This window comes from Sus scrofa, chromosome 6, assembly GCF_000003025.6.
Source record: "Sus scrofa isolate TJ Tabasco breed Duroc chromosome 6, Sscrofa11.1, whole genome shotgun sequence".
Classification (NCBI taxonomy): domain Eukaryota; kingdom Metazoa; phylum Chordata; class Mammalia; order Artiodactyla; family Suidae; genus Sus; species Sus scrofa.
In genome coordinates, this window is record NC_010448.4 from 168,227,655 (window position 1) to 168,241,546 (window position 13,892).

At 44.6% G+C, this 13,892-nt stretch overlaps 1 pseudogene; it reads left to right on the top strand.

Moving 5' to 3' along the window:
- LOC100523072 lies at positions 774 to 12,254 on the top strand (annotated as a pseudogene).

Consider the following 13,892-nt stretch of genomic DNA (forward strand, 5'->3'; position numbering starts at 1 on the left):
ACACGGGAACTCACAACCACGGACGGCGTGGCCAGGACCTGCGCTGGGCTCTCAACACATTACCTCACTGAATTCTCCCAGCAACCCGGAAGGTTGGAGGGATTAAGATACTATAGTTACCATTTTACAGGGGAGAAAACTGAGGCCGAAAATCAGAGTTAAAGAGAGCAGGCCCTAGAAGGTGATAGCTCTTGATTCAAATTCAGGTTCTGGGGAATTCCTGTTGTGGCACACTGGAAGCGAACCTGACTGGTATCCATGAAGATGCAGGGTCGATCCCTGGCCTCACTCAGTGGGTTAGGGATCTGGCATTGCTGTGAGCTGTGGTGTAGACTGCAGACGTGGCTTGGATTCTGCCTTGCTATCGCTGTGGCATAGGCCAGCAGCTGTAGCTCCCATTCGACCCCTAGCCTGGGCACCTCCATATGGCATGAGTGTAGCCCTAAAAAGCAGAAGAAAAAAAAATTCAGGCTCTGCCTTTAGTAGATGGGAGCCCTTGGGCAAGTTTCTGTGTCCACTGGGCCTCAGCTTCCTTGCATGTTAACCTGCAGCTGATACTTACTTTCCAGGTGCTGCTTGCTAGGACCTGGCTCAACATCTGTATAAGGTTGGTGTTCCGTGGTCAGCTTATCGTCATCATCATGTCCAAGGTGTTTTCTGGTGGGAAATGGAAGGATTTGATGTGCCCAAGGTAGCTCAGTAAGGAATAGAGGTGTGACTCAAACGGGGTTTAAATAGCAAGGGGGCGTCTGGGGGGTACGAGGGGCATCAGCATGTGGCCTTCAGTTCTTGACCTTTCCACAGGGTGACCAGGTGCCAACTGCCTCTCTCCTGGGCTGGTCCTATGCCCCAGTAAGCTGGAAGAGAAGACAGGTGACTTCGCCTCCCCAGCCTGGGTGTGGTTTGCTCTTGCTCTGTCCCCAAGGGCATCTTCCTGTGGGGTTCTTGTTGACAACATTCAGGGAATTCATCTTGGCATCCCCACCAGGGACAGGGACGGTGGTGGCAGGAAGCAAGGGGGCGGCCCTTCCCCCGCTCTCCCAGGAAACCTGGTAAGGAGGCAGGACCATAAAGCCTCTGCAGCTTGGCCCAATGGGAGAAGCTGGGGATGGCCAAGGCTCTCTCCATCTGCACCGGAGGACCTGACAGGCAAGGTCTTCAGGAGCCAGGGCTGGCCTGGCCGGGTGCAGAGGGCTGCACGATGGAGAGAAGGCACGGGGTTCTGCCTCCGACCTCTCAGAAACCTAGTGCTTTTCTCGAGATTGGGTTGTCTGGAATCCTGGCTCCTGGGGCTCAGGTGCCGTGGGCACTTCCTATTCAGTCTCTTTCCTTTAAGAACAAGTGACTGTCTCCCCATGACTTGTCTCTGTGGATACCTGAGCGGTGAGATGGTCTTTGGGTTTGGGGCGAGATGCAGAATCCAGACATCTACGGGGCTGGAGGTCAAAGGAAGCCAGGTCACCTGGTCACGGGGTCCTCTCCAGGCTTACGTCCCAACATCCCTCTAGCCCCCTTTCCTCCCTCCGCACTCCTTTCCTTACCGCCCCACACCTCGGTCCCCTCCCATTCCTTCTTCCTAGACCTCCGTCCTTCTTCTGTTTATTCGTTTCATCAGTGTATATTGATCATTCCTCTGTGCCAAGCCGTGTTCTAGGAGCTAAAAACAGCCAATGAATAATAACATTTCCTGAACTCAAGGTGTCCAGGTCCAGCTAAGAGACATCATGAGAGGACAATGATGGTTATGCCGGGAGGAAGCCTTCAGCAGTGACATCAGTGACTGCACTAATTAGGACCCACCACCCCTGCTCGCTAGAGGCCTGGGCTATTGCAAATTAAGACAGAAACTTCTGGGCTAATGGAATCTTAGGAGACTCCCCCTCCCCTGCCCCCGGCTAAATAGCATCCCCATTCCCACTGAAAGCAAGGTCGACTCAGAGAGAGAGGCCTTTAGAAAGACTTGCTGGTTCCAGAATGGCGATCACTGCCTATGTCACCTCCCATCCATTTCCTCTGCTTCCGGGGCAACCCCATGGCTTCTCACGACCAAGTGATGGGAGCATGCAGAGGAAACGTTATCACGCGAAAGAGTCTGTGGCTGCCACTTTAGTCCTTTGTCCTAGAAGGGGCCTGATCCTGTCTTGTCTGGTGGCTGTACCTCATGAGGTCACGATTCTATAGTGTCTCGTGCCAAACCTCAACAAGCTCAACTGAGGTGCAGGTGGAGGAAGGCGGCATTCTTTACCCGTTCCACTTAGAGCTTATTTGCCTGAGCCGAAGAAGGTAATGATTAAGAGTTGGCTCCAAAGCCAACCTGCCTTGGTTCAGATCCTGGGTCCATCATGTAAATTACAGTTTGGAGCGAATCATTTGCTCTCTCTGTGCTCTAGTTGATTTTCCTCTGCAAAAATGGAAGTAATGGTGCTTACCTCGGTGAGATGTTGTGAGGATGAGTGGCGATGCCTGGCCTGCAGAAATTGTTCATTAGCTATTGTTACTACTGAAAAGAAGGTTATAAACCTACAAGTCCATTGTGCCGCAGAGCCACCCTGAAAGAAGGTTATAAACTCACTCCTATGTCCATACTTTATTACAGATATTCTAACTGCATCTATGTAGATATAGATAGTTAAGATGAAATGAAGTTAACATGAGGGGGAGAACGTTCTCCTGAGATATTAGTTCTTAAACTTTATATCAGAGCCCTCTAGGATTACTAGGGTTATAGCTTACCAATAGGCACTAGGGGCTATGAGACATAGAGAGAGAAAGCATCTAGTCAAGATGTAGGAGTGGGAGATGGTAGGATAGACCTGGGAAGGCTTCCTGGTGGGGGTGATCGCTGAGCTGAGTCCTCAGCTGGGAATAAAGTTGGATGTGTAACAGAGCATGTGTGGGCAGTGGGGATGCAGGCACTGGTGCTCTTCTATGCTAGAGACCTGAGCAAAGCTCTGAAGGTGTGACAGAGGTAAGGATATGCACAAAACTGGGCATACTCATATGGAGATTATGCGTATGTGAAAAAGATGGGGTGGGAGACAGAGCTGGGCACTGAGGCTGAAAAGCCTTTGGGGGCAGATCCTTTAGGAATGGTCTGTGCATCTGTCTAAAGTGATTGGGCACTGGGAAGTCCTTGTTTTTCTTCTTTTACTTTCTGTTATAGTTGATTTATAGTGTTATATCAATTTCAGCATAGTGACCTAGTCATGTTGTGTGTTTGTGTGTGTGTGTGTACTCTTTTCATCACACTGTCTTCCATCGTGTCCTACTACATTTGATCGGATAAACAGTGAGGTCCCACCGTACATCACTGTACATCCAACCTCTTGGGCTGGGACTTGAGGGAACTCTTAAAGGGTTTTAAACAGCAGACAGGCAGGACCAGGGTCGTGTTTTGAGCAATCACTTGCAGTGGCCCATATGGAGAATGCCTTCAAGGAAAAGTGCAGAGGCAGGGAGACTAAGGAGGGGCTTGTGTGGGATTGTGGGTGAGAAACAATGGGCTCCTGATCCAGGGCAAAGGAAGGGGTGGCTTTGAGGGACATGCAGGTGGTCCATCGGTCAGGTGAGGAGGTGGGGTGGGGTGGTGAGGTCGAGGATGGCCTGATGTCTCCCCCGAGTTTCTTACCCTCATCGAAGGTAACTTCTATACAAACATACCACAGTTTGTTTTTTTCCTTAAATCCATTATACTGTTGATTGAAACTTGGGCAGTCCCCTGTTTGGGGTTATTTTGACTAGTGTTTTGAATATTTTTGTGCATGTCTTTCCTTCTTATACACACATATGTGTGTGTATATAAGTAAATGGGGATATAGTTAGGCATAGGATTGCTGAGAAATGTGGAGTGCATGTGTTCAACTTTAAGAGATGCCATCAAAAGTTCTCCAGAGGGATTGTGCAAATTTAGTCTCTCATCATCAGTGTAAGAAAGTTCCAGTTACTCTTGCCAATACCACGTATATTTCACTTGACCCATTCTGGTGTGTGGAGTGGTGGTGTGCTGTGGTCTTAATTTGTAATTCCTGGCTGATTAATGATGTTGAATGCCTTTTCACTTGATTAACGACATTTAGCTGCCTCTTTTGTGACGTGTCTTTTAAAAGATTTTGCCCATTATTCTCTTGGGCAGTCTTTGTTACTTTGTTAATTTGTAAGAGTTCTTTATTCTGGATACAAATTTTAAATTCTTCATTTTAATGTCATCTGTGTATATAATTATGTCATTATATATAATTATCTGTGTATGTAATTTATATATAACCATATAGTTTATCATTTGTGTTTCTCTATGGCTGGTGCTTTTTCTTTCCTGTTTAAGAAATCTATGCCTATTACAAGGTGACAAATAGTTTTCTGTGTTTGCTTCTCAAAATGTTGTTATTCTGTCTTTACCACTTAAATCTATAAAATATCTGTGATTGACTTTTGTGTACTGTGTTGAGGTAGGATTAAAATTATTTTTCCCTGTGTGAATAGCCACAAGATCCAGCAGAATTTATTGAAAAGAACATGCTTTCCCATTGCATTAGGGGATCAATTTTGTCAGAAGTTAGGTGACTACATATTCACAGGTCTGTTCTAGACTTTATTCTCCTCCATTGATCTACTTTTTTGCTGTTATGCTAATTTCATACTTGTTAACTATAGTGCTTTATAGTGAGTCCTAATATCTGGTAAGTCCTCTAGCTTTGGCTCCTTTCTTCAAAATTTCCTTATAAGTATTATAACCAGCTTGTCAGTTTATATAGGAAAAAAACCACCAGGGTTTTGACTGGAATCGTATTGAGTCTGTAAATCAGTTTCAGGTCTCTGCAATGTCGAATTGCCCAACCCATGTATGAACATGGCATGTTCCTCCATTTATTTGGTCTCCATTAATTTCTCTAAGTAATGTTTCCCACACACAGTTTATTAGAGTTATTGCTGCATGTTTGGTTTTTAAAAATCCTCTTATGAATTGTTTCTAGTTGCTGGTATAGAGAAATATGTTGGAGTTTGGTGTCCTTAATTAACAAGACCAGTTTGTCTTTAAGTTCTTTCAAATTTTCTACCTATACAATCAGGTGTTCTGCAAATAACAACAGTTTTGTATCTTCCTTCCTAACCCTTTGGCCTTTTATTTCTTCCTCTTGACTTATTTCACTGGCTAGGACTACTAGACTTGGCAATAGTGAACATTTTTGCTTCACTTTCAGTGTTAGGGAGTAAGTTATCAGTATTTCACCATGTAGTATGACACCTGCTGTAGGTTGCTTCTTCTTTTATTGGGGATAATATTTATCACATTAGGAAAGTTCCCTTCTATTTCTCCTGGACTGGGAGGATTATTTCTAATCTTCACTGTTGATTTTTTAACAGATGCTTTTTCTGTTTAAGTTAATCATATGTTTTCTCCCTTACTTCCATTAATCAGATGAATTACATTGTTTACTTATCCAGTGCTAAACCAGCCTTGAATTATTGTCATAACCCAATTTGATTGTGACGTATTATCTTTTAAAATATATCATTAATATATTGTTAAGGAGCTTTGCAATAATGCCTATGAAAGAGATTCACTTATGAGTTTTCCTTCTTGTAATTTTGTTCCTTTCTGGTTTTGATTTTATGCTGGTCTCATAAAATGAGTTGGGAAATGTTCCTTCTTTTTCTATGCTTAGAAAGGGTTTGTTACCATTGGAATTATTCCTCTCATAAACGTTGGAGGAATTCACCAGTAAAGCTGTCTGGGCCTAGAGTTTTCTTTCTAGGAAAGTTTTAATTTATAGATTCAATTTTTTTTGGAAAGACAGTAGACTCTTCTGACTTTTAGTTCTTATTTGTCAGTTTTGGTAATTTCTGTTTTCTAAGGTATTTGTTCATTTTGTTTAATTGTCAAATTTATTGGTATAAAGTGTTTGTAATTTTTAAATCAGCTTTTAAATGGCTATAGGATCTATAGGAATGTCCCCCTTTTCATTCCTGATGTTGGTAATTTGTGTTTTCTTTCTTTTTCTTTCTTTTTTTTTTCTTCTTTTATGATTTACAACATTGTATTAGTTTCAGGTGTTATTTTTCGTTATCAGTCTTGCTAAGGACTTGCTAAGGATTATATGCTATTTCAGAGAATGAATTTTTGGCTCTGTTGATTTTTCTCCATTATAAGTTTGTCTACCATTTCATTGTTTTTTGTGCTTATCTTCATGATTTATTTCCTTCCACACCTTTTGGGGTGTGTTTTGTAGCTCCTTTTCTAGCTTCTTGAGGTGAAAGTTCAGTTGATTAATTTTTAGCCTTTTTGTATTCTAATATACACATTTAAGGCTTTAAATTTCCCCCTAAGCACTTATAATGTTTATTTTATCAACACTTACTTTAATATATACTAATTTCCATTTTTATTTTAATTTGTCCCATAAATTATTTAGAAGTGTATGCTAATTTCAAAGGAGTTGGGTACTTCCCCATTATATTTATTTTGAAATGGATTTCTAGCCAGTTTAGTAGTTTAGAGAGTATACACTAAATGACTTGCATCCCTTGGACTTTCTTGAGCTTACATTTATGATGCAGCATATGGTCAGTTCTGACAAATGTTTCATGAAGCTACACTGTTTCTTTTGGTTAGTATTTAAATGGTGTATTTTTCCCCTAGCATGTCTATGACCTTACATAAAAGTGTATTTCTTTTTTCCCCAAAGTTTGTTGAGATATAATTGATGTAACATTGGGTAAGTGTGAGTAAACAGTGTATTGATTTGATGTATTCATATATTGCAGCATGAGTAAGGGGTGTTTCTTGTGAATAATATGTAGGGTTTTTAAAAAAACTCATTTGAAAATATGACTTTTATTAGAATATTTAGTCCTTTTGCATTTAAAGTAATTACCTATATAAGTTCATACCATCTCTCCACTTATTTTCTATTCATCTGACTTTTTTTTTTTTTTTTTTTTTGTCTTTTTGCATTTTCTAGGGCCGCAGCCACACAGCATATGGAGGTTCCCAGGCTAGGGGTTGAGTCAGAGCTGTAGCCACCAGCCTGCACCACAGACACAGCAATGTGGGATCTGAGCCCGTGTCTGTGACCTACACCACAGCTCACGGCAATGCTGGATCGTTAACCCACTGCACGAGGCCAGGTATGGAACCCGCAACCTCATGGTTCCTAGTCGGATTCACGACGGGAACTCCCATTTGACTATCTTATGTTCGACTTTTTTCCTCTTTCAAAAGAGCGTTATTTTAGATTAATGAACATTTTTTAGTTCATTTTCTCCTGTTTCAGGTTGTTGGCTATACATTTTTTATTCTTTTATTGATTTTCCTGGATATTATAACGTGTATCTTTGGCCTGTCACAGTCTACTGCAAGTGATCATTTTTAGCGCTTTTCCAAGTATGCTAAATATTTAGAATACTGACTTTATTTAGATCACGCTGCATTTCTTATTCTATTGTTGCCATAATCTTTTGTTTTTCACTTAAGTCCCATAAAACTCTATTAATGGCTTTCATTCGTTATTTATACTTATCCTTTCCATGAGGGTCTCTTCATTCCTTTTGCATTTTTGTGTTTCTGTCACTTTCTTGCTGCCTGGAGAATTCCCCTGAAACAATCTCACTTTTGTTTGTCTGAAAAAGTGTTTATTTCACATTAAAAATATTTTTCAAAAACTTCTTTTGGAAATAACTGAAAAACCCTCAGAAAAGCGGAAAGAATATTACAGAGAAATCCTATATGTTCCATACCTAGATTTATTATTTTTAGCATAATTGTTATTATAATTTCCAGAACTATTTCAGAATAATTTACAAATATCATGTTCCTTTACCCTTTAATAGGTCAGAAAATTGTTCTTAAGACTTAAGAGAATAAGGTAATTCTCTTCTATAGCAGTTATCAAATTCAGGAAATTTAATACGGACACACTTGTCTAAACTAATCTAACTCATATTCTAGTTTTAGGAATCGTCAGATGAATGTCTTTTATAATATCCCCCCCCCCGGATTATATCTTACTTTGGTTGGTATATTTTTTTCAGTCTCCTTGCGTCTCTTGTAGATTCTTAGCCTTTGCTTGTTTTTCATATAGACATTTTTTGAAGATTAGAAGGTAGTTACTTTACAGAATACTCCTCAGTTTAGGTGTCTTTGATGTTTCCTCATGATTAGATTCAGACTTTGCATTTTTTGCCTGAAATAATATATAGGTGATACATTGTTAGGATTTCACTATGGAAACACGTTGGGTCCACCTGTTCCTTGTTGGTAATGTTCATTGACTCAGTTAAGATGTTGTCCAGTTTCTCTGCTGATAGCTACTATTTACTTCTGTAATTTCTAATTACTTTATGGATGGATAGCTTGTAACTATGTAACATTCTGTTCCTTATCTATTCCTTCCCCCATAGATTTAGCATCTGTATTGGTCAGGATCCTGGCAGGACACAGAACACACCAGTAATGTAGATGGAGAAGATTAATATACAGAATTGCTAACTAGTGAAAAGTGGATAACTGCTAAAAGGAGAAGAAAAAAAGAAAAAGAACTCTAACAGATCCAGAGGTAGCAAGTGAGGTGGGGGAGGGAAGGCAGCTACTGCCTCATGGTTGAAGAACAGCACACACATTGAAGGGACTAAGGATTTAGGAAGTACTTCCCTCCCTACATCTCCCCAGTCCTGACACGCTCTCCCCTCCCACCCCTCCCAAAAAAAGACGGAGCTCAGACTTTTTCAAACATGGTTTGCGGTGGGGGCGGGGGGGGAGTATTGGTGGTGGCTGGTGGTCGGGGAAGAGCACAAGCCAGAGCTCGCATAGAAGTGGCCACGAGGTGGCAAGAGTGGGTGTGGTCTGAGTGTGACTGTGGTTGGTCCACTGAGGTCAGTGTGATGGGTCTACTGCCCTTCTACACAGCCCATTGGCTCTCAGGCCAAGAGGACTGAAGACCCAGCGCAAGTGCCTTCCTGCTGCAATCCTCACAATGCCCCTCTGTCGCCCCTTACTGATAATGCTTCACACTGTCAGCTGCTGAGGAGAAATGCTTACAGGGTGAGGAGGTGTTTGTAGCATCCTCGGACAAACTCCACGGCAGAGGGGAAGGCCACCTCTGCAGGTTTGCGGGCAGGTGCTGATGTGGTGACTGATTGTTGCTAGACACACGAGTGACCTGTTTGTCCACTGAGGGGTGGGGAATAAGAGGGGGGAGACTGTATATGAGCATTTTCCTGCTCTTTGGTGTTTGAAGGCCTTGTGTACGACGCTTCACATACATTGCCCCAACTCCATAGAAACCCTGAGAGGTGAATACTCTTAGCCACGTTTTATGGATGAGGAGACCGAGGCTCAGAGAAGTAGCTGATCCACAGTAGTAGGTGAGCGGTGGGCCCAGAATTAGAACCCTAGCCTGTCTGCCTCCAGCCCTTACTGGACTATGAACGTTAGATGACATTTAAACGAATGTGACTCTCTCATAGGCCAGCCATGTGGATGCCTCCAGGGCAGAACCAAAGCTGGGTTTCTGAATTTATCCTGCGTGGCTTTTCCTGTGACCCCATGTCCAACAGGATCCTCTTCATTGCCTTTCTTCTCCTCTACCTGAGCTCAGTCCTTGGCAATGGGCTCATCGTCATCCTGATATGTCTGGACGTGAATCTCCACACGCCCATGTACTTTTTCCTCTGCATCCTCTCCCTGCTGGATGTGGGCTGTGTCACCACCACCGTGCCCCAGATGTTGGTGCATCTTCTCGCTCAATCTCAGACCATCGCCTTTGCTGGCTGCTGGCTACAAATGTATGTGTTTGGTGCCTTGGGTCTGACCGAGTGCCTTTTGTTTGTGGTCATGGCGTATGATCGGTATGTGGCCATTTGCTACCCCCTGCATTACACTGTCCTCCTCAGCTGGGGCCTGTGTACACGGCTGGCTGCTGGGACCTGGGCCTGCGGTTTCTTCTCCTCTCTGATCCATACTTTTTCCACCATGCGGCTGCCATACTGTGGGCCCAACGTGGTCAACCACTACTTCTGCGAAGGTCCCTCAGTGCGAAGCTTGGCTTGCACGGACACCCACCTCATTGCGATGGTGGACCTGGTCATCAGCGTCTTCATGGTTGTTGTCCCCTCTCCCTCATTCTGGCTTCCTACATCAGCATTGTCCAGGCCATTCTCAAGATCAAGTCCACGCAGGCCCGCTGCAAGGCTTTCTCTACCTGTGCTTCCCACCTGACGGTGGTCACATTCTTCTATGCTCCAGCCACCTACATCTACATGAGGCCCAACTCCAGCTACTCCCCTGAGCGAGACAAGCAGATCTCACTCTTTTACAATGTCTTCACGGCCCTGCTCAACCCCGTGGTCTACAGTCTGAGGAACAAGGACATCAAGGGGGCTTTCTTCAAAGTGATGGGAAGGGGTAGAGTGGCCTGGTGAACTGGGAGACAGGAGGGGCCTGGGGTAGAACATCCAGTCCTGTGAAAGGGGGACAGCATACATTTGAACCACCGTAGCGCTTGGCCAGTGGAACAAAGGTGGTCCATGGAACCAACACGGCTGTCTTGATCAACTTGCTATATTGTGTGCACTGAGGAACAACTCCATAGCCTCAGTGGCTTACACAGCGAAAGTTCATGTATCGCTCATGTTCTATGTCAGTCGTAGGTAGCTTTCTGCCATTGGATTCTTGGATGCAGCCTGAAGGAGGAGGCCCTGTCTGGAACATGGCAGTCTTGGGACAGAGAGAAAGGAGCAGTGACCAAAATACATGAAGACTCTTAAAGCTTCTGCTCAGAAGTGACACACAACTCTTTGCTCACGTCCTTTTGGCCAAAGTAGGTCCTATGGTCAAGCCTGATGGTAAAAGGGCAGCACGTGTTTTCTTCCCATGGAAAAGGAATGCAGGTCACATGGTGATGAGTGTGGGTGTGTATTCCCTCCACAGTGAGAGCAGCCAGTAATGAAGGTGACAATATAATCTACCACTGTGGCACTGGAACCAATAGAATACATGTAACCCATAGGGTATATGGTAACTGTAAGTGACATGGTATGCGGACACCGTTGACGGTCAAGGCGATGTAGGCAATCATAGTGGTACATGCCATCAATACAGATCTGTAGCCACCATTAAAACCTGAGCCAATGCATGGAACCAGTTTAACCCACAGACCTGACGTGGTGCGTGGAACCAGTGTGGTTCACGGGGCTGACGTGGTGTATTCTGCACGGTCTTGTGGAAAGACCCCGAAACCTGACCCTGAGTGGCCTGGGTTCTAGTCCCAACCATGCTAACTTGTTTTGGGGCTTTGGGCAATTTACTTTCTTCCCCTGGATCTTACTCATCTGTGGAATGACTGCCTCAAACTGAATGGTCTCCGGGACCTCTGTATCTCTAAAATTCTATGTCACGGTGGGTGGAGTGCATGAAACTCAAGGGTAATAAACTTGTGAATCTTCTGTGAACCCTAAGATGAATAAGGGAACCAGGGAAGACTAAAAAAGTTGTGTATGCACTGCCCATTTGTAAACCAAAAGAGGCAGCACACACACCAGGGCCTTTTATTCTTTCAAGGGACCTAAATGACATATGAGGCTGGCTGAGAACTCTGGCGTAGAGTCTCAGAGTTAGCATGGGCTTCCAGCTTTCTTTCAGACCTCACTGATTGCCTTGTCTTGGAGATGAGTCAATTCAATTCCAGTATTTCTTGAGCATCCGTTAAGCCCAACCACTATCAGGCACTGTGGACTCAAGACAGGTACGTGGAAAGATTTACAGTCATGAAATTATACCAGCACAACCCAAGTAGATGCCGTAATGACCTGTGGGAATGATGGCCTCATGGGAGGGAGATCTCTCCGTGAGTGCCGGACGCAGAGGACCAAGCTAAACCTCCCCCACTCCCATTCACTGTGTACCTCAGCACTTTGGAAGCTCTCCAGAGCTCAGAGTCTGGGAGAGGGAGAGGGAAACCAAAAGAAGCTTGAGAGTATTCCTCCCACCCACCGTGGAATGGTAGGTTGAAATAGAAATTAGGTTTAGTCACTGCGAGATGAAGTTGCAGAACCCTCAGAAAACCATGCACTGTGATAAAGAAAAGTGGAGGGGGAAACCTGCTTACCAAGGGCTGACAGGTAAGGTCTTGGTGATGAATAGGATTTAGCTGATATCTGAGGATGAGAAAGAGTCACCCAAGCAAAGAGCCAGGAGAAAGGCATTTATGGTGAGAGGTCATTAGATGTCCACTTGTGTTTCTAGGCTTCCATTCAGTCTTGCCAGGTTCTAAAGCAAGAGTGACCTGAGCAGAAGGGGCTTCACCCTTCAAAACATAACTCAGTAACAGTCAGATGGAAGAGATACAGAGCAGAGGGCATGAGGGCGGGTGCATGGAGCATCCTTGCCTTTCCTGGGCAAGTGACACCCCAGGCACCTCTGAGTGTTCCCCAGGCTGGAGGTTCCCTGGCTCTTTCTTTCCCTGGCTCTTTCTTCAAACAGTGCCATGTAGGGGTCTCTTCTTTAGAGGTGTTTTAATGTAAGGAACCCTCCAGCTTCAGTCCAGGATAAGGAGGAAGCATGTGTGGTTGAGGGGTTCATCCTTCGTTTCCCAGATGTCTATTGATTGTCTTCAGTCTCACACCTCACTCCTATCCTGTGTCTTATTTAGTGTCCCTGAGTTCTGGGCTTCTCCCACTTCTCCAAGAGTAAGCCCCCAGCATGGCAGATGTTACATGGCTGGTGCTGGGGTGTGTGGTTGAGACTTTCTGCAGCCCTATTCCCAGTGCCCATTTCAGTACCCTGCATCCACCCCACTCTGTCCGGTGTCCTGACCTCCCTCCAGAGTTCTGGGAGGTGGGGCTCTCTGCCTAGTGGTGCCCCAGTGGCTCACCTTGTGGTTCCTCCAGCTTCTAAACACGTCTTCCAGTTTCTTGGTTGCTCATGCTTCTCTCCTGTTTTCTCTGTTGAGGATTTGTACCTTTTACAAATTCATTGATTATCCTTAATTGGGGTCTGGATTCCGAGGAGATATGGTAGGCCTTTAGTCTGCCATTTTTAACTGTAATTCTACCACTAGTTTACAGGATTAAGAGTCTGATCAGCGAACTTGGGCAGGAGGGAGAAATATGAGACTCAGGATAGGATATGTCAGAGCTAGGCTTTGACATCTCTTTGTTTATGTGGGCGGCACACACCTTGGGCATTCCAGACAAGGACTGCCAGCATTGCTCAGTGGATGTGATACTTGCAGCGATCACATTTTAGCCTCGTGTGGAGTGATGTCATCGCATGCCCCTGTGGTCTTCACATTCCAGGCTGACCTAGAGAGGAGGGTGCAGGCATGAGAAAGAAGCCTGTGGAGAAGGGGGAAGACCTGGGCTTGTAGGGACCTGGACTTGAATCAGGCCCTGCTGCACTGTCCTTTCCTGCTGCCTATAGTGGAGGCCTATGGACCCTGGCCCCCTGGCATGGAAGCTCCATGCGGGTAAGTGCTGCTGCGCCTGTATCCCCAGTACCTGGAACAGCATGCAGCACACCCTTCAACTTTGCACTTATTTGTTGAATGAAAGAATGGATGTCGTTGAAGGAGTTACATAGAAATGAACCCTGAGATCCATCTCACAGAAGCTACACTGTGCAATTAACTTAAAGGATAATCTTTCAGTAAATGTTGCCAGGAGACCAGAGGCAGAGTGGTATCCATGGAGTGTGGTTTCCACAGTGTCCCAGTTTAGGGGTTTTCCCTGTGCAAGGGAAGGTCCTGCGAGGGGATTACAGAGCCCTAAGTTAAGTTGGGGCTGATCAAGCCTCTTCCACCTCCACCACGTCACTCTGAAATTCCAGCTTAATTCCCTTTTATGGTCACACAACCTCTGGATCTAACGTTTTCTGGGCTTTTGCTTGTTTTTTTTTTAAT